This window comes from Grammomys surdaster, unplaced genomic scaffold (genome assembly GCF_004785775.1).
Source record: "Grammomys surdaster isolate TR1022 unplaced genomic scaffold, NIH_TR_1.0 330, whole genome shotgun sequence".
NCBI lineage: Eukaryota > Metazoa > Chordata > Mammalia > Rodentia > Muridae > Grammomys > Grammomys surdaster.
The window spans coordinates 3,438,105-3,458,343 of record NW_021604749.1 but is presented as its reverse complement, the minus strand read 5'-3'; positions in this window follow the sequence as shown (position 1 = coordinate 3,458,343).

Genomic DNA, 20,239 nt, shown 5'->3' with positions numbered 1-20,239 from the left:
AGATAGATAGATAGATAGATAGATAGATAGATAGATAGATAGATAGATAGAGGATAGGAGAGAGAGGAGAGCAAAAACACAAAAGGACAAAAGAAACTTCTACTTGCTCAAGCTCATGTTTCATTCAGAAGTAGATGGTGATATAGAACCAAACTATGTGACTCACAATCTCACTGCTTTCTCCTAGTCCAAGTCTAAGTGACCAGATGTCTCAGACACTCCTTTTCAGTATTCCAGTCTGGTAGACTGGAAAGGAAAGAGGATTTTAACCTTGTCCAGTCCATGTTATAAGCATCCAGTTCTTTCTGCAGACCTCGCATTCTCCACCCTTAACAAAGATCAAAACAGAAGCCAGATGGCCAGAAAGAGAGGTAGATTAAAGTTCTGTAGATTTATGTTAATATGTTTGGGACTCTTTTCCTTGGATTTTGAATGAGAGCTGAAATCTAGAAGGTTCTCCAAAGGTTTAAATGGGAACACATATCTGCTGTACGACAGAGCCAGAACTAAGATTTTCTTCCCACTTATAAAAGAAGAAAGCATAGAATAGATTTGTTTTCCATCTTGACCATTTCACTATCTAAACAGAGAGCTTTATTAGCTATTTTTCTCATTGTAACAAAAACAATGTAGGGAAGAGGAGCTTTTTTGGTGCATGGTTCGAGGACGTAGTCTACCAAGTCTGGGAAGGTATGGCGGCAGGAGCATGAAGCAGCTGGCAACACTGCACCTGTAGTCAAGAAGCAGAAAAAGATAAACACTGATGCTCACCACAATTTCTTTCTTTCTTTTGTCTTTTTTTATTAGCCTGCTCAACACAATTTCTCTTTTTTTGATTAGCCCGGGACCACAAACAAGGGGTGGTGGCTTCCATGTTTAGGGTAGGTCTTCCTTCCTCCATTAAACCTTTGTTAGGGACTTACATGAAAGGCTTGAAGAGGGCTCAACTCTCATATTTCCAATCTGTGAAAATGGTCCCTGGAAACAGCCTCAAAGACACACCTAGACACATGTCCCTAGGTAATTCTACACCCCATCAAATTAACTGTCAGTAAGACTTTCAGGTGGATCATACTATTTCCCATGAGGGGTTGGCTAATCTGAGTTGAATACATATCTGTTGCTACAAAATTATAAAGCGTTTAAGATAGTACCTGCACTGCAGAGGGTGTTACATAAAATTTAAATGTATCCTATGGTTTCCTTTCTTCTTTATCTGCTAACCATACTTCTACTAGAGGATGTCTTGATTTGATAGCTCTCCTGACAACACCATCTGTGATGCTTGTCAACCTCAATGACAGGACTGTGGGAATGGTGATCAATTTTGCATTGATTCAGGTGGGAAGACCTATCCACTGTGGGTGGCTTCATTCCCTGTCTGGAATCTTGGACATATAAGCAGAGAAAAGGAGCTGAACAGCAGCAAGCATGCAAAATCTCTGTTCCAAATTACAGAGATGGTATGACCAGGTGCTTCAAGTTTCTGCCTCCTTGACTTTCTTGCTGTGATGGACTATACTCTTGAACTATGGCCAGAATAATCCCTGGTGTTCTCAATTAATTTTTATTAGAGTATTTTTATCACAGCAATAGAAGAGAGCTTAAGACACTGTCCATTTGAATCCTCCACTTTCCAGCTCCTAATCTCCTCTCAGCATCAAAAGAGTTAAGAATCCTTTCAGGCCCAAGTGCATGAACCACGTGCTGCTCGTTCTTTGCAGAGGCTAAGGCCTTGATCATTTCTTACTGTAACCACTTCAGGAAATTTGTCGCGCTAATAATGTTAATATGCCTTATTTCCACACTGCTCACGCCCTAAGCTCTCAATCACTTCAAAACACAGTGATTGAGATTTTTCAAAAAGTCTTTGATTTGGAAGTTGTTATGTAGAACACTAGTCAAGTATAAATATGGCAGAGTGATTTAAGGCAGTTGGAGTAATCGGAATGTTTAAGCTTGTTTCAAATAATTATCAATCTTTCTGCTCTACGTTTTCAACACCCCCCTTCATTTGAGAGAGTGGCCCTCAGTAAGGCCTAGAGCATGCTGTTGAGGCAGCAGAGTGCCTCTCTGTTCCCTACACTGTGTAGCCTTTTTATAATTACTTTATTAGACCCTTAATGGCTCATGCTGCTCCCATGAATGGTCTAGAGTCCCAGAGATGGTCACCTGGAGTCAAAACCTCTTTTTACACCTGCTCCCAAGACTTGGCTGTAAAAGTGCTCACCCAAGGGAGACTGTACACTTTGATGGTCTTGCATTAGAAGGTTTGGATCCCCATAGGGAGAGCTGGGGTGGGGTATACACCTGTGACATTAGTACTTGGGAGGTGGATGAAGGAGAGTCAGGAATTCAAGACCAAGCTGGGCCACATGAGACCCTGTCTGAAACAAGAGTAACTACAAAAACTGATGGACATTGGAAGTCCCTAATAAAACAGCAAACCTGTTATTGTAATCATGATCAGAAGCCCACTGAATATTCTCCTGCTCTGAGAATCCTCTGAGCCACTTACCCTCCTCTTCCTCCAGCTACTTCCACCTCTACCAGATCTGTTGGATCTCTGTCAATGTTTTAGTTTACTTTCAGTTGCTGCAATAAACACCATGCTCAAAAGCAACTTGAGGAAGCAAGGGTTTATTTCATCTTATGGATTGTAGTCTACCATAAAGGAAGTCAGGCACTAAAGCAGAGGCCATGATGAAATGCTGCTTACCCATTTGCTTTCCTTGGCTTGCTCATCCTGTTTTCTCATACACTCATGACCACCTGCCCACAAGTGGTACAATCCATGGTAGGCTGAACCTCCCCACATCAATCACTAAGCAAGAAAAATGCTCCCACAGGCTTGCCTTCAGTCAATCTGATGAAAGCATTTTCTCAGTTGAGGTTCCTCTTCTCAGAAGACTCTATGTCATGTGACAAAAACCAACCAGCACAGCTAGATTGTCCCAAAGGTTACTTGATGGTGCTTTCTCTGCCTAGGTATATAACACACCCCTCCTACTTCCCATCTTGGGTCCTCAATTTGAAGTTGAGAGGCACATTCATGTGCCACTAAAAGTTCAGGAAGGCAATAGCAGAAGAACACTTTTGGCTGAGAGACACTTACAGTCCACAGATTCATGTCACCTTTAACAAGATTTCTAATTCCACCAGGTTCACCCCTGGAGGACACATCCACTGTTTGTGGCAATGGCCTGATCCTTAGGACCCTTTGTGTTTGCTCTCCCAGCCCACACCATTTCTCTCTCTCAACCCCAGATCACATTCATTTACATCAGAAACCTGCACACACCAGCATGTGCTGCAGATCTGTTTCCAGGGGAACTCAGAAATTACCTGCACCTAGAAGGATTGGGCTCAAGAAAACAAAAAACAAAATACAAAAAAATCCCAGGCCCCTCCACATTGACTTGGAAGGATGCAAACAGAAGGATTCCAGGGACAAAGGGAATGAAGCCAGGGACACCTTCACATAGAAGGACAAGGTGACCTAGTTGCCTGAGCACAGAATGACCATGAGGACAGAACTACCTCAGCACAAAGGGTCTACTTGACACATTTGCTTTCAGCAATAAAGAACCCATGAACAGGACTACCTCAGTGGAATGGATGCAGATCACACAATACCTACAAGCACCAAGGATGGGGGTGTGGCATATAGTTAGAGGGAGAAAACACCAACTAGTCAGACAGAAGTTTCTATTGCTTCTATACAAATGGGTGAAGGCCCTAAGATTGCTCAGCATGGAGGAACAGAGGCTTGGTGTATGGAGTGAAGTTAGCAGCTTTGTTCCTTCCACTCCTTTGTGTCCCCATGTGACACTAGCTCTCTCCTCTTATACTGGTGGAAAGCGCACAAGGAAGCTGTGGGTCTTGAGCTTGGCAGATCTTTACCCCTCCATTGCCTGTGTGACTCAGGCATTTGCCACAACTATTCGGACACCATTTCCTCCTTTATTAATGGGAAATAATAAAGCATGCAAGAGTGGATTTTCACATCCTCTGCAGAACTATAAAATATCACACACTTAATGTTGATAATGCTACTCCGTAGAAAATGCACACTTCATAGAAGGAGCCAGGAATCATCATTATTACCATCACTGTTATAGTTATTATTAAATAATATTGACATAGCTCTCAATTACAAATCTTGTCAAAAACCCGCCTGGCTAATTATGTCATCATCCCTGTAGCCACAGAGAAGGACATTGCAAATAGCAAGTGCACTCTTTGGACACTCAGGTGCTGAGTAGGCACAGGGCAAGACTTCTAAGTCCATATCTCTTGCTGTGTTGCAATTCCAATATTCCTGAGAAGGCAGCTTTAATTGGAATCATTCTTGGAGATGATTGGATCATGATGTTCTGTCTTCTTCCCTGGGGCAGGTGATGGGTGGCAGGGGGAGAGGCTATGCCCAGGTAGCACTCACATCATGCTGTCACCAAAAGAAGCATCAGGCTTAAATTTAAGTGATAATACATGACAGGCAGTGTATTTCTGGAATGTTATTACATGCCTGGGGTGATGGCAGGGGGAAGCTGAGCCTGAGGACATTTCTTTGAGTGTCATTTTGTGTATGCTAGGGAATCACATATAAGTCAAATTACAGTCACTTTGGAGGTATGACTGGCGTGACATCAGCATCAGAAAAATCTCTCTCTCCTCTCTCTCTCTCTCTCTCTCTCTCTCTCCCTCTCCCTGTCTCCAGCTCTCTCTGTGTGTCTCTATTTGTGTCTCTCTGTCTCTGTCTTCATTTCTCTTCTCTCTCTCTCCCTCCCTCTCTCTCTCTCTCTCTCTCTCTCTCTCTCTCTCTCTGTGTGTGTGTGTGTGTGTGTGTATTTGCATGCAGAGGCCCAGAGGACATCCTCAGATGGATGTCAATCCTCAAAAGAAGCCTACCTGTGTTTTGAGACATCATCTCTCCATGGTCTGGAGCTTTCTGACTAGGGTGAGTGGCCAACAGGCCCAGGAATCTCTACCTCCCCAGTTCTGGGATTAAAAGCATACCTGACACTCTTTCCATGAGTTCTGCTAGGGTCTCATACTTGCAAAGCACATTCAACTGAGCCTTCCAGCCCCCAGGAACATCTTTCTTACCTCAAGTGATTTGAGATTTAAGAAGTACTCAGATTCAAAATCAACATTATAGATGAGAAATTGTCAGTTCCCATGAGAGAAGTGGTTGAGTTGGACTTAGAGGGGTGTGAGGCAGAGCCTGCCTACACTTACCAGCAGACACTCACTTGATTCTCATGGCTCAGGGCCTTGCAGGCTCTGGTTATAGCTTTGCACTCAATCTTGGAGTGGGGTCTGTTCTCTCTAATATGTTAAATGAGCAGCAGGCCGGAATGATGGATACCAGAATGATCACAAACAGACCTCTGAGCTGATATGGTACTGGATCTCTGAGCTCTGATGTCCCAGGCAAGGTGAAGCAAATCTAGACTGCTTTCCTCTTCTCTGTGGATTGTTCTCATGTGCTGCAACCAGGAGGTAATTGGGGCATTAATACTTTCCAGGAGTGTTGCCCTCAGGGACCTGACAATCTGGAAGAAAATATAAAACAAATTTGCTGAGATGAATCCAATATGGGCCAATAAAAGAACACTCAGCCCAAGTCCTGTTCTGCTCTTCAGTGTGTGGCACTGAGTTAAAGACAAGGTTTCCAGGACAGTGCTTGCTGAGAGATTCAAAGGCCTGAGAACCCAGCATTCGAAGGAAACTCGGGTTCTAAACTCCACACTTCAGTGTTTGCTGTTATTTTTTGTCTGTTTTGATTTTGTTTTCTGAGTTTTTTGTTTGTTTTTGGTTTTGGTTTTAAGGTCCAAGGAAACAGATTAAATTGGAGTCTGGGGGGCTGAGTACTTTCTTGCCTCTAGGGTTCAGGTGAGAATTAGAATGTGGAAATTTGGCGCTAGGGAATTGACTCCATGAATAAAATATCTGAGGGCAAACTTAAAGATCATAGTAGAGCTCAGATCCCCAACCCAAGAGGACAGCCAGGCAGACTGTTGAATCCAATATAGGGGTGCCTGTAATCTCTGCATTCAGGAGGCAGAGACAGGGGATCCCCAAGGTAAGCTGACTAGCTAGACTAATCAAAATTACCAAGCTCTAGTTTCAGTGAGAGATCTCGCCTCAAATAAAGCAGACAGTGGTTGAGGAAGACGCCTAATGTCAACTTCAAGTCACCACACTCACCGGCAGACACATGCACCTGCACATTGGTGCACCCACAAACATGGAAACACATATATAGGTGTGCATGTCACATAACACTTATGCATGTGATCAAAATTTCGGCTATCAAGCACTATCCAGTTTGGACTAGTCGTGGAGAATCTGATGGCACACGTGACTGACAAGAACAGGAATAGCTGTTAGAGAATTCTTTTGAATGTTTGGGGTCCGTGACCATTTCCAACTTCTTTCTCTTGTTTCCATCTCTGTGTAAGTGGATTAGACTAGGCGTTGTTGGTTGTCAAGAGCTTTCATCTAATGAAGCTAGGGTAACATCTTCCTTGTAAACTAAGTTGAATATCATTGAAATTATTATCTGGCCTGGGGAGAAGTGATCAATTGACAATATGTTCCACATATTTAGGTTAAAAAATAGTGACAAGGGTACATCAATTTTTCCATTCTTTGCCTCAGGTCCTGCTTTCTCACTTGGTTGAACAGCCTTCTGATCCAGCTCTATCTTCCAGCACCATCCACCCTAATCCATTCATGCTGCCACCACCAAGGTGGTACCTTTCAAAATGTAAATCTGTTCATGACATTCTCCCTTTTAAAATCACTTACAAACACCTTAGCAAGGCTTTCTAACACTCAACTATTTGACTCCTAGCTCATTTAAAATTCTTTCTGGCCCAGAGTCCTAAATTGGACTTTAGTCACACCAGCAGTACCACCAGGTTCCTCCCCAAGCACTCCCCAGTGTCTTGCTGGTGCAAACCCTTCTACTTTTATCTAGTGTTCTTACTTTCACCCCCATGAAGTTGTACTCTCATTCAAATAGTATTGATGTCTTCTCCCTCATCCCCACAGCACAACAGAAAGACACCTACATGCCATTATCCTTCATGAAAAATATTTATTTGCTCTTTACCTTCCTTATTATGGTGTGAAATGTTCAGTCCACAAGACTATGTCTTATGTAGATAGCTTGGTATGCATCCTTGCTACTGCTTTACATAAATATGTGACCGATAAATATTTAAAGAACTAATAAATGAGTTACAGAAGGCAATGAATTGGCATGTATTTCTTTCTATAAGGCTTTGCTTTCACAACTGTCACCCCTAAATATGAGTCCATCTAAGGAGGGCACAGACCTGAAACCTCTGAGGAGTGCTCTGATGGCTAGCTCTAATGTGATAATTGTCTTCTCACTTCTGAATCTCAACTTGAGATACAGCAAAAGTAAAAGCAGAAAAGTAAAGGCAGCTTTGCCATCTCAAGACTTCAGACACAAAGGAGAGCTGCCAGGGATATCATCCACCAGGAACAGAGCAGAGAGCATGGCTGCTGGATAGTAGACAGAGCCAGCTCTCATCCTCTAGGGCTGACCTTTGGAACCATCTTGGATCCTATAGGCCTTTCTGGTTCCCACTGGTCCCTTCTGGTTGCAAGGACAACTTTGAACTTCTCTGTTCAGGTATTTTGAAAACTGTACACTCACTTATTTCTATATTGACATTTTCAACTTTATGTATGTTGAAATTTATTTCTCCCTTAAGAAAAGACAGAAAAACGTTAAGTGGTTTATACATAAAACATAATGAATGTTTGCTAATTTAAATAAATGATTGATTGGGTTGAGCCTAAAATGGGCAGGAAAAAAAATTCCTCCCTGTTTTCTTCATTTACATAAATACATCTGACATGCTGTAGGTGCTTTACTGGTGTTTGGCTGAATGAATGAATGCACACCAAATCTGAAAAGCAGGAATGTAAAAAATGTATCCATGACATTTACCTGTTGTCTATCAAAAATGTTGGCAAGGCAAGAGGCAGGGCACGATAGCTCTGTAGGTAAGAACACTTTGCCACCAAGGTTGATGACCTGAGTTCTCCAGTTTCTCCCATGGACCAGTTCCAATGGGCAGACATATCCCAGAATTCCTTGCAGCCAACATTCTTCTCCTGGGATAGTGGCATTTGGTAATAGTATCGTCACTGAACATCACTATACTACATATGTCACTCATATCCTGAGTGATTCTTTAGGACCACCTTGCTCTTGTCCCTGGCTTTCACCTTACCCTCCACATTGGCTCTCTAGACTCAAACTTTTAGCTAACGGACCTCTCCTGGGGTAATAGGCCTGGTATGTCTAGTACCACATCCAACCTAGATGCCCATCTAACTGCTAAGTCATGCTCATATTAGAACATACAGCCCCACTCCAGCACCACTCTCTCCTCTCTTTTCCTGGTTTACCTTAGCTCTTGTTGCCTTTCCCCTCCTACCTTCTCCCTGAGCCAGGGTTCTAGAAAGACCCTGGGAGATCTAGACCCAGCCTCTTCCCAACACATTGTGGGCTTGTGGGAAGGAGATTTAGCCAGCCCTTGACCGCCTCTATTTGCCTCATTTACTGTCCATTTCTCTAGGCCATAGGTCACACTAGGATCCCACTACAGTGTCCTTCTAAAGCAAGGAAATGGGACTGAAATGGAAACTTGGCCAAACAGAAACTATTTTTGATCATGCTTTGTACTTTTTTTCTTTTTCTTTTTTCTTTCTTTTTTTCTTTTTTCTTTGAGATACTCCATAACATGTCTGCTTGAAGAAAAAAAAAAAAGGTGGAAGGCCTCCAGTGTCGGCCTGATAAGCATATCTGACAAGCCCAGGGATCATGGGAATCCTGAGAGAATGGCACTGCAGGGTTATGGAGCCTCAGCTGTGCTCGGGGACAGGCAAGTGCTGTTGAAGGATGATACAGACCAGAGCTCAAAGCAGACATGGGTTTGTCTTGTTCTCAGAGGAAAGGCGGCTGGAAATGGGGCTGGAAGACAGGGTCAAGGCAGCAAGGCCCTCCTGGCCAGCAGCCCTCCCAATCTTGTCTCCACAGAATCTCCTTGGGAAAAAGACAGAACCCAGAACAATTCATGGGACTGTCTTTAGAATTAATCATGATTGATATTCATCCAAGAGAGTGAATGGATCCAGGAAGAGGAGAGAGATGTCTCGTCAGAGCACTGAGTGGGCTAGCTCCCAGATTTGCTTTCCATCCCATTAAAGTCTCATTAGAACTATTCCTTTGGGAGATCTAAGACCGTCACTTTGGAAGCACTTGAGAAAGCAGATATTTGGGCAAGGAAAAAGACTCTAGTTAGCTATCTTCTACTCTCTGGGAGAAACAGCAAAGACAGCAAACAGAATCACCAGAGCAGAGGGGAGTCTTGGAGGTCATCAGAGTCAATGTCTCCATTTCAGAGAGGAGAGAGAGGCACAGAGAAGAGAGGGAGATATGATCAAGGTGGCAGGGGTTAGGTAGGGGAAGCAGGACCATCCTTTGCTCCCCCCCACCATGTTCAACCCCTTGCATTTTTCCTTACATCTAGCTTTGAAGGACAGACCAGACACTGGCTAAGATGCCAGCTTCCCCTATGGAGCCAGACTTCTAAATGCAGCTCTCAGGGAAGTCTCTAGCAGGGGTGTCATTGCTACTGCCAGTGCTGAGCTGGCAGAGGAGGGTGGAGAGAAGTGCTTAGAAATCCTGAGCACTGAAAGGTGGCCTGTAATTGTAAAATTCCATTTCCTTTCAATTAGCAGCTGATTGCCTTTGATGAGCTGCGACATTGTTTCCTCCGTGTAGATTAGGAGTCAGAGCAGTCAATGAGCTGTGAAATTCTCTCGCTGCTGAAACAATAGACAGTGATTAAGGCACAGCTAATCCGATCATTACAGCCAGAGCCCACTGATCATTAGCTGCTAACCAGATCCCAGAGAGCCTCTCTAGTCCAGCCAAGGCAGAGGCAGGCACCAGGTCAAGGCTACCAACATGCTGGCCCCCTCCTTCCATGCACTAGAGGGGCTGGGCACAAAACAGTGGATACAGGGAAGAAGCCTACTAAGGCAGCCGAATTCCAAAGGCAGATGTCCCAGAACTGGGATGGAAATCTGCCTAAATCAAACGCAGGCGAGGTTTAACCTCTGAGCTGAGATAAATTATTTGTACCAAATCCTTAATAATGCCTTCCATGTGCAGTTGTTCAGAGGATTAATATCACAGCCTAGGTAAGACCCTTGGCATGATGCTCAAAGTCGGTGATAGCGCTAACTAACATTTTCAAGTGTTTGCTACGTGCCTAGCTCTGTTCTCGGGGCTTTATATGGATTAACTTGTCTAATCTTTGTAACAGTGCTGACAAAATACATGCTATTATTATCTCCCTTGTTCCAAGAGGAATCAGAAGTTCAGTACCTCATTCGAGATCATTTAGCTAAAGGTGGCAGAGCTGGGATTTGAACCAGGCTAGCCAACACAGACACCCTGTGATGAAACAAACACATTCGTGTGCATACACACACTTGTTTGACTTTACACACACACACACACACACACACACACACACACACTGCTTGACTCTGTTTGGGCCCGAAAGCTTTACTATGCAGGAGAACTAGCCAGAGCCAGGTCTGAGCCATGAAAACTGACTTAGTAGGTGAGGGACAGGCTTCAGAAACATAAATTTTGGTTGCAGAACTGAGGTGGTAGCCTGGGACCTGGTTGGAGAGATGCCATAGGTTCTGGTGCACATGGGCCTGTCTGTCCAGGGCCTGCATTCTCCTGCATGGTGTTGCCTCATCCAGTGTAGAATCGAGGGCCTGATGACAGCTGCAGGTGCACCATCAGAGAAAAGGGAGGAGGAAAATCAGAAATGTTAGAGCCCTATGTGTTATTGTTTGGAATTCTGCCCTCCCCTTATTGGCGTGGCCATCTAAATCACCCCATGAAGCAGGCTTCAATGAAAGGGGAAAAGTGTCTGCATTCCTAGGGGCTGTGCTGTGCAGGTTGGACATACCTCCCATGCTTGTCACCTCTAGTACCGAGGTCTGCTTGCTAACAAGTATCTGAGGAGCATACTAGTCTAAGCACACAAGCCAGTGGAGGTTCCTATCCACAAAACAGCAGTAACTAGTGACAGACAGGGATCTAGTCATATTTGCTCCTAGCTGTCTTGCCTCTAGGGCCAAGTAATAACTAAACTGTATTGTGCTCCAAGTCCAGAGTTGCCAGCAAGGCCGAGCCCCTTGTACCAAGGGAAGTATCTTGCTGCCTCTGTTTATACTTTCTTGTTTCCCACCTCACTGCATATTTCCTAGAACCTCCTCCCCAGAGAATTTATTTATCCTTTTGACCTTATCTCTCAGGCTCAGAGCAGTCATTTATGGGCTATGGGACCCAGGAGCAGTCTTGAAGTGTCAGTTTTCTCAAGAGTAAAAGGGAGTGGTGGAGAAGATAGCATAGTGGATAAGAACCCTTGTTGTGCAAAGGTGAGGACCTGAGTCCAGACCCCAGCACATACATGAAAAGCTAACCATGTTCATGTGCTCCCCAGCACTGTGCATGGGTGGAAACAGGAGGAACCTTGGAGATTGCTGCCCAGCGAGAACGTGTGGAAGGTTAGAAGCTTCAGACGCAGTGAGAGACCCCATCTCATGGAAATACGGTAGAGTAATAGAACAGGATGTCTGTCATCCTCTGGCCTCTGAATGGATGTGCATGGGTAAATGTACACACACACACACACACACACACCAGAGCAAGAATAGCAGAATAAGTATGTAAAATGTAAGATAAAGCAAGCACTTGGGTCTAATGCAATTCTATTAATAGCTGTATTTCTCCTGGGATAGTCATATTGGGAAACTAGGGCTCATACCCAGAGGAATCTTTTCTCTATCTTGCATCTGTGTCCTTTGTCACTCCTCTGAACTGTTGCAATAGTGTCTGACTCTCAGCCCTCAGCCTCTCATACACAAAGTGGCATCTCTCCTTTGGCCAGGTCTTGGACTCCTTACTTCATCTCCTCTCTCATCCTCCTACATAACGGGCATGTGCTAGGCTCTGAGAAATCTCCGTGTATTGTTCTCTGCTCATTTTGAGAGATGATTTCGGGATAGCCACTGCTAATGAGCACACGCTAGATGTGCCATCTGCAGAAGCCTATGACAAATGTTGAAGATCCACACACATCTGTAATGTGCACAGTTGATTGTCCCCCTTTCTAGACCCTTCCATTGCTGCCTCTGAACAAGCCCCAGTGTCACCTCCAAGGTCATCATGAGTCTCAGCTTCCAATAGTACTGCTGATACTCTTTTCGCCAGAGGCCCCTTCCTCCAGAGAGAACAACACAGAAAACCCTGCTCTGTATGGTTCCCCCACCTTCTATAGTTGCATCAAAAGGAACAAATGAGAGGTGCAATCGCCTATTCCTTTGAATTCTTTTTGCCAAGCACAGTTGAACAGCTGATTTCAGTCATTTCTACCTATGGTTTCCTCCTTAAAGCTAATTAGTTTCTTTTCAAGTAATTGCAAATAGTACATTTTCCAGGCCCTTGGAGTCAAGGCTGACAACTAGCTGGCTGGAGTGGGCTCTTATCAATAGTTCAAGAAAATTAGACATGCAAACATCCCACCAGGGCCCTGAGGGCTGCTCTGAGTTGTTTAGAATAAATGGCACATGGAAGGCCCAGAGCTCTTTTATGAATGGACCTGCTCATGCCAAGTCTCTGGGATGTGGTGAGCCAACATAGGAGTGAGGAGGTTCTGAAAGCCTCAGCAGGACTCAGCTCCATGTGGGGCAGCATGCTCTGTGCCCTGAGTATAGTTACCGGGTAGAGGCAGGAGATGGAGTTGAGGCAGATGGGCAAGAAGAGAGTGGTAAGAACTCTTTTGGGGGGATTAGAGGAGGACTGACAATCTTAAAGAGGAAGGATGGATGCATTAACTGAAACAGGATTTATCATCTTCTTTACCACCACCATGACCTCTTCCTTTTCCTCCTACTCCTTCTCTTCTTCCTTATCTCTCTCTCCTCTTTTTCCTTATACTGTTTTTCCTCCTCCTCTTTTGTCTCTTCCTCCTCTCCCTCTCACTCTTCCTCTTCTTCCTCTGCTTCCTCCTTCTCTTGCCCCTCTTCTATCATGAGTGAGCCACTGATCAGTCACTGTACCCAGTCTCCCAGTAACCAAAGAACTCATGCCTGTTTAGATCCCAGCTCCATTCTGGGGCTTTGGTAAGTGCTGATTTCAGACCTACTTTGAATCTAGCTTCAGATTCCGAGATGATTTCTTTTTCTTTCTCTATAATTTAAAACTTTCAGTTGCTGCTGCTGGGTTTCGTCCTAGAGGGAAACAATTGTCTTAAGGTTTCTCAGCGCATTGCCACCAGTTTACCCAGTCTCTTTATTACAGTACTCGTTTCCAGCATGCAGGTGGGTTTGAATGATTTCTTTCCTCAACTAATGGCACTGTTTAGGAGTCAGTAAATCCTTTAGGAGGTAGAACCTAGCCACGGTATTAGACATCACTTAGAATGGCCTTGAAGTCTACAGCCTGGTCCCTCTTCCTAGTCTGCTCAGATGTGAGAAGCAGCCCCATGTTCCTGCTGCCACAGCTAGAAGCTGCTCTACCATCATGCTTTCTCTGCCATGATGGACTACACCTTCAAATGTGAGCCCAAATAAACTCCTCCTTTATTAAGTAGATTGGGAAGGGGGGTGGTCAGGTGTGTGGTAACAGCAATGAGAAAAACCATTCAGGATACAACACAAATGCATTCTTTCAAAGTTTGGTAACTCTGAAGTATGACTCAGATCTTCGTAGGAGAAGGTGGCAGTGCTGGCAGGATGGGTTCTTTTCATGGTGGCCATAAGCAAGAATGTCTCTGCTCTCCTCCCCCCTCCTCCTCCCCGCTTTGAAAGACTCCTACTTCCCTAAGCTCATAACTATTCCTTCCAAATCCAAAGCAGGAGGCTTCAGGTCCTGTCTCTTGTGTACCCCCTCTGTGGTAAGGTATCTTAAACAGTGGTATCTTCTTCATTCAATGGAGTTCCTCTTCCACACTAAAAGGTCTTTATGATTATTTGGTACTCAGGTGGGTAATCCAGAAAACAATCTCCAGATCTGCCTGGGAGCAACCCTAACTACTCCACCTGCAGCCCAAAGCCTGTGATCATGTAATGAGAGAGGTTTGCAGGTACTAGAGATTAGAATGTGAATATTTTTGGGGAAGAAAGCCATTACTATGCCTACTACCATCTTGAGTCCTACCTGTTGCTAACACCCAACCATACTGTAACTGACACATATGCTGACCCGTGGACAGTTCTGTGTGAGCATGCCACTGGTGCCAATGTTTAAGTAGACAGAGAGGATAACATTCTGTATTCCAGTGATGGTAGCTTTCATTCAACAAATGGAAGGTCTCACATGTTGCTGTGTCACTGAGTTTGATGTCTCTAACTACTTGTCATCTCATGGTTTGCATTTCAGTCATCTCATTCCTCCGTTCCTCCTCTGGCATTCTGCATGCTCAAGACATGCAGTAAACGTCTTGAGCATCTACTGGAGTAAATGCATCCCTTATTCTCCTTACCTACTAGGATGGAAAAGGAGTAAGTAAAGGCCCATCTGCCGCAGTTCTTTCAACTAACTTACAGATGGTTTAGCCTGGGTCCATTCATTTCTCCTGCAAATTGACCTGCTCCAACAACAAAGCATTTTGTTTAGCCAGAAAATTGTATTTCCCTTCCAGCTGGTTATGCATGCTTCCACCCACCCCCAAATCCATCCTTCACATGGCAGCTAGAATAAATATTAAGAATATACCAGTTATACCCCATTAATCCCTCACATCTGTTGACATCCTGTCGCCTGGCCATCGGATAAAATTCACATACTTTGGCCTAGTTTATAAAGCTGCATGGCAGCTGGTTGCACCTCTCTCTACGACCCCAGGAAGTACCCCTTTATTAGCCTTCTTGCTAGTCCAGAAGCAGGTCCTCCTTATCTCCATATCTGAGCTTATAAAGAGCTAATTGCTCTGTTTTGCCAGAATTCCCTTTCCCATGAAATTCTCAGGGATGGCTCTTCCTATCCTGCATTTAGCAGAGCTGCTTTTATTTTCTAGACCCTACTCTCTTGATAATTGGCAGTGTTGAAGTATTGACTTATGGGTATGAGGCCTACTGCATAGTGCTGTGGCCACAATATTAAGCAGAAACATTTTAAAGGAAGAAAGAGTCATTTTGGCTCATGGTTTCAGATGGCTTTATTTTATTTCTATTTTATTTTATTGTATTCAGACAGGGATACAATAAAATCAATCTGTTTAGTTCTGGGTAGCCTTAAACTCATGATACCATTGAGCTCACAGGAATCTATTGTCCCTGCCTCCCAAGAGCTTGAGTTAAAGGGGTGCGCCATCATGCCTAGCTCAACATTTCAGAGCATTTCAGCCCCATCATCTGGGATCAAGCATCTAAGACTTGGCCTGAGGTGGGAGTAATTTCAGATTCATACTATTCTACCGGGTTTACCCTGTAGTGTGTGAGCTTAGTGGGAATACTTTAATCCCTCTTTGTCCCTCCTCTATCCAAGTCTGGTGTAAAACTTGTTACAGGCCAGATGTTCACCAATGTTTGAGAAATGAGAATGGTTCTTAGTCTTGGCTTCCAGCTAGAATCCCTTTCCTGTCCAGACCAGCTAAGTGGGACTCTTTGGGCGTAGGGTGCAGATATGATCACTTTTAAAAGTCACTCAAATAAGTGTGCATTTAGAACTATGAATCATGCACTCCAAGAACACAGCCCATCTACAGCAGGACAGTCTATGAACCTTCCCTGGGTTCATAGACCCAGGGGGGTCTTTTATATTTAAACTCTGACGAGAAGAAGAGTGTTGCTTCCCTTCTCTAGAGCTGGAAGCCATATCAGCTTGTCAGCCACCATAATATCACTACCCCAACTACAGCACAGAGATGAAGCTGAAGAAGAAACAAGTGGGAAGCTAAGCCAATTGGAGCAGGAGAGAGGATTGAGGAGACATGTAAGAAAAGGGCTGGTGATGTGGTAGTCAGTCACAGGTGCCTATGTGTCTCATCCATCTTAAGTCCTCTCTTCGGCTCAGGCTGGGCAAGATTAGGCTTCTGTCACTTGCAACTAAAAGAATCCTGACCAGTGCTCCATCAAGCAAACAAGTGTGGGTCTAGAAAAGAAGAGCTAAATGGAACCCAGAAGACAGAATAATAAGGCAGTGACTTTATCAACAGATCTGCAATTCCAATTATAGGCTGTTGCTAAACTAGAAATAATCCTCTATGTCGCTTATTTCAGTAATGCCAGCATGTTTACAAAAGAGTTGCTGTTGGGCATTTCCACAGCTGAATGGTAAGTATTAGATCACTTCTCCTTAATACAGGGAATTGATTTGTTACGGAACTCTCTATATATTCAAAACACACACAAACACATACACACACAAACACATAAGTACATATTTGTGTGTGTGTATCGGTACAAATAAAGATATAGTTAAAATAAACAAATAAAATGAGATATTTTTGTGGGCTTTTAAAACAATTCTTCGACAAGTTCATGCATGTGCATAAGACATTTTGTTCTCCCCATTGAACATCCTTCCCTCTCAATGAAAGCTTTCTTCTGCCCGACAAGTCCCTGCCCCTACCTTCATGCCTGTCGCGTATGTGTGACCTACTGAATTGACCTAAGGTGACGTACATGAGCCTGGGTCAGGGGTAATTTACTGGGGCAGGGGCAATTTACCACCACTGAGGAAAATGACAGTTCTTCTCCTGAGCAACCATTAATTGGCAAATAGTCTTTGAGAGATGAGTGAGGCCTCATGAATGTCCCTCGACCACCACGAAAGGTTGACGGGTCCAATCTTGTGAGATAACCACAACGGCAATAAGTTCATGGGATGTAAAAGCCATGCAATGTTCTGGAGGGAGGGTCAAGGAACTCCTGGGCATCTTCTGGCTCTGACATTCTTTCCATCCCCTCTTCCATGATATTCTCTGAGCCTTGGAGAAGCTGATATCAATGTTCCGTGTGACTCAGCAGATACTTGCTGTTGGCATATTGAATAATTATGAGGCTCTTCATTCATTGAGTTCATAACAAAAACAAACAAACGAACAACAACAAAATAACCCCAAGCTGATGGAGGCTGACAGTAGCATCAATTTGTGGCTATCAACCTTAGAATTTAGAAGACAGTTTGACACCATGTCCCTTTAACAAAACACCTAGTAGCCCCTCACCCAGGGCCTATGACTTCTCCCACCATTGACTCTTGACCAGGTTTATAGTACCAGGCATGAATTCCCTTCTGTGGGGCAGGCCTTAAATTTAAACAGAGAGCAGTTTGTTACCTCCACAGGAGTCATACTGCTATCGTACCAGTGCGCACATCTTGTTATGTAAGATAGTTGATGACTTTTCTCCCCAAGCTGTTTGCATAGTTTCTTCTAGCTCTACTTAAACAAATCAGCAAAAAGAAGTTTCCATTTCATTTCTAGATTGATCCCTCTGTGTCCTACAACCAAAGCACAGAGTATCTTCCATAACGAGGTCTTGTCACCGAGTGCCAGAGAGAAACCGAGAGCAATGGCAATAGATATATTGTTAGGGGTGGGACTCTAAAGCCTCCATACCCAACAAGTAATAGGAGGTATCCCCACTGGCTCTGAGATTTTTCATGTAAGAATCCATAGCTTCTGGAAGGAACATTTGTGGCAGATCAGGTAGCTAATAAAGGAAGTGATGTCATCATTCTATATGGTAATAGCAGCATTATCCTATATGGTCCACTCATTTTCATAATACCATCACTAGGGAAGACAGTGAGGGAACATGACATGATGGCTGCATCATGAGTCTTGAATCTAACAAATATGGGTTCAAATTCTCTTTCTGGGGATTATGTAGATTATGCTGATGATCAGACCAATGTGTCTATGTCTTTACATTTATAAAATAGAAGTGAAATCTACCAAGCAGTATTAACATGAGAAAAAAAATGAGACAAGGTTTAGAAAGCACTCAACACAGTACCTGCAGAGAATAAAAGACCATCAGATGTGAACTCTGCTCCCTGCTCTGTGAAATACCTCCATAGCTAAAACACCTTTTTATGCATTGAAGAATTAACACCACTGTTAAGAGATTAATTCACAGCACTGCACATGAAAACAGTGATTCCAGGCATGGCAAAAAACCATAATTAAAGTATCCAGTATTGTTTGATTACAGGGTTGACTTCGCTCACTTTAGCACTTTGTGGGTAGGGAGCAGCAGGCTAGAGGCAAAGAATGCCTTTATTTTCTGAGGGGTTCCTGACTACTTCCTGGGGTAGGATGGTGGTTATTCTTCTTGTCCAGTGAAGAGTCTGAACCCCAGTAGAGGGAGGGGAGATAGGGAGGTATTGATGGATGGATGGAAAGAGGGAAGGAGGTATGGAAGGAGGGAGATCAAAAGAGAGCTAGTTCAGACCACAAAAAGGGTGAGACACACAGGTCAATTAAGTATCTTTAGTGCCTTAAGACAGCCTTTCTACTGACGGATGGTACTCCCATCCACTGGGTCCTACAGAGGCTCTCTCCTACTCTAGGGACTAAGTTTAAGGTTATCTAATAGGCAACACTTTAAAGTACTTTAAATGTTATAACAAAGATTGCTAGATATCAATTCTATTGTTTTTTTCTTTAAGGGATAAATCCCAAGGCTTATTCTGGCTGTCCAATCATTATAGGTCAGCATTCCCTGGTTTGGACACTTTTGCAGCTAAGGATATTCAAAGAATCTAATAACACACACACAAGAATTGCTAGGGAGTTTCCAAAATCCTGAGTCATCTGAGAGATAAGAACACACCCTCTTTCCCTCCATGTTACCTTCTACTTCTTGTCTAGAACATGCACTGAGAGTTAGTACCTGGCAGCTATAATAAATCATAACCAGGAATGACTTTACAAATGGCAGTGAGCACTAGAGACAATACAGCAGAAAGTTAAGTGGCATATCAGACCGTTTGATGACAGTGGCCAATGCCAGATTGCCAGTTTTTAAATATCTTTTAAAACAGAGTAAATATGCCTGCATTAAGTTTCTTTTGTTGTTATTGCAACTGAGTGTATTTTGTCGCCTCTACAACTTCTTATTGAATTCTTATGCTAATTACTTTTTTGTTGCTGTGCTAAAACATCATGACCCAAGCAACTTTTTGAAGAGTTTATTTTGGCTTATAGTTCCAGAGTGGTAAGAGTCATCATGGCTAGACTAGACAGCATGGCAACAGGAGCTGACAGATCATATTGTTAACAGCAACAGAATGGAGAGAGAGAGAGAGGGAGGGAGAGAGAGAGAGAGAGAGAGAGAGAGAGAGAGAGAGAGAGAGAGAGAGAGAGAGAGAGAGAGAGAGAGAACTGGAAGTGAAATGAGACTATAACCTCTCAGAGCCCTCCTCCAGTGATGTATTTCCTCCTTCAAGGCTGCACCAAGTCCCCAAACAGCACCACTCAAGTGTGAACAATGTCTTCAAGTGTGAACAATGTCTTCAAATACCCGAGCCAAGGGGATACATTTTTCATTCTAACCACTACAATCCTTCAGTATTCTGTAGGGTAGCATCCACACTTTATTCCCAGCATTTCATTTGAGATCACTGGAGCAGGGCAATGAGGCCCCTCCCACTAGATCAGTGAGTGAGTCACAGAGTAATTTGACCTGCATCCAACTTCTGCAACACCCGTGCTCTTAAAACTCGTATTAGACTGTGCATCGGACGCAACATCAAAGGCTGTTTCCCCAAGCTCGAGAACTTTCATGTCTCCGTGGAATTTTCCTTCAGAATCAAACTTTTTTTTCCTGGTGGCTTGAGCTCTATTTGCATCTGGCACGAGGTTAGTTTTTCATTTTGTAAGAAATAACATTCTAATGGGTTTTCAAGGACCCAGAAGACTTGTTAGCCATTCCCTGGCTGCTGCAGGACAAACTCATTAAAAACATCTGAACAAAACCAACAGAACTTGAAGGGCAACAAGAAAATGAAGACACTCTGTGGGTGGGGTTAGAGAACCCATATCATACACTGCAGAGACTAAAGGTGCTCTTGCCCACAACAGTTGGGCTCTGTGCCCCGGACATGCCACCTGTCATATCCCAGGATCTCATCAACTGGAAAGAAGAG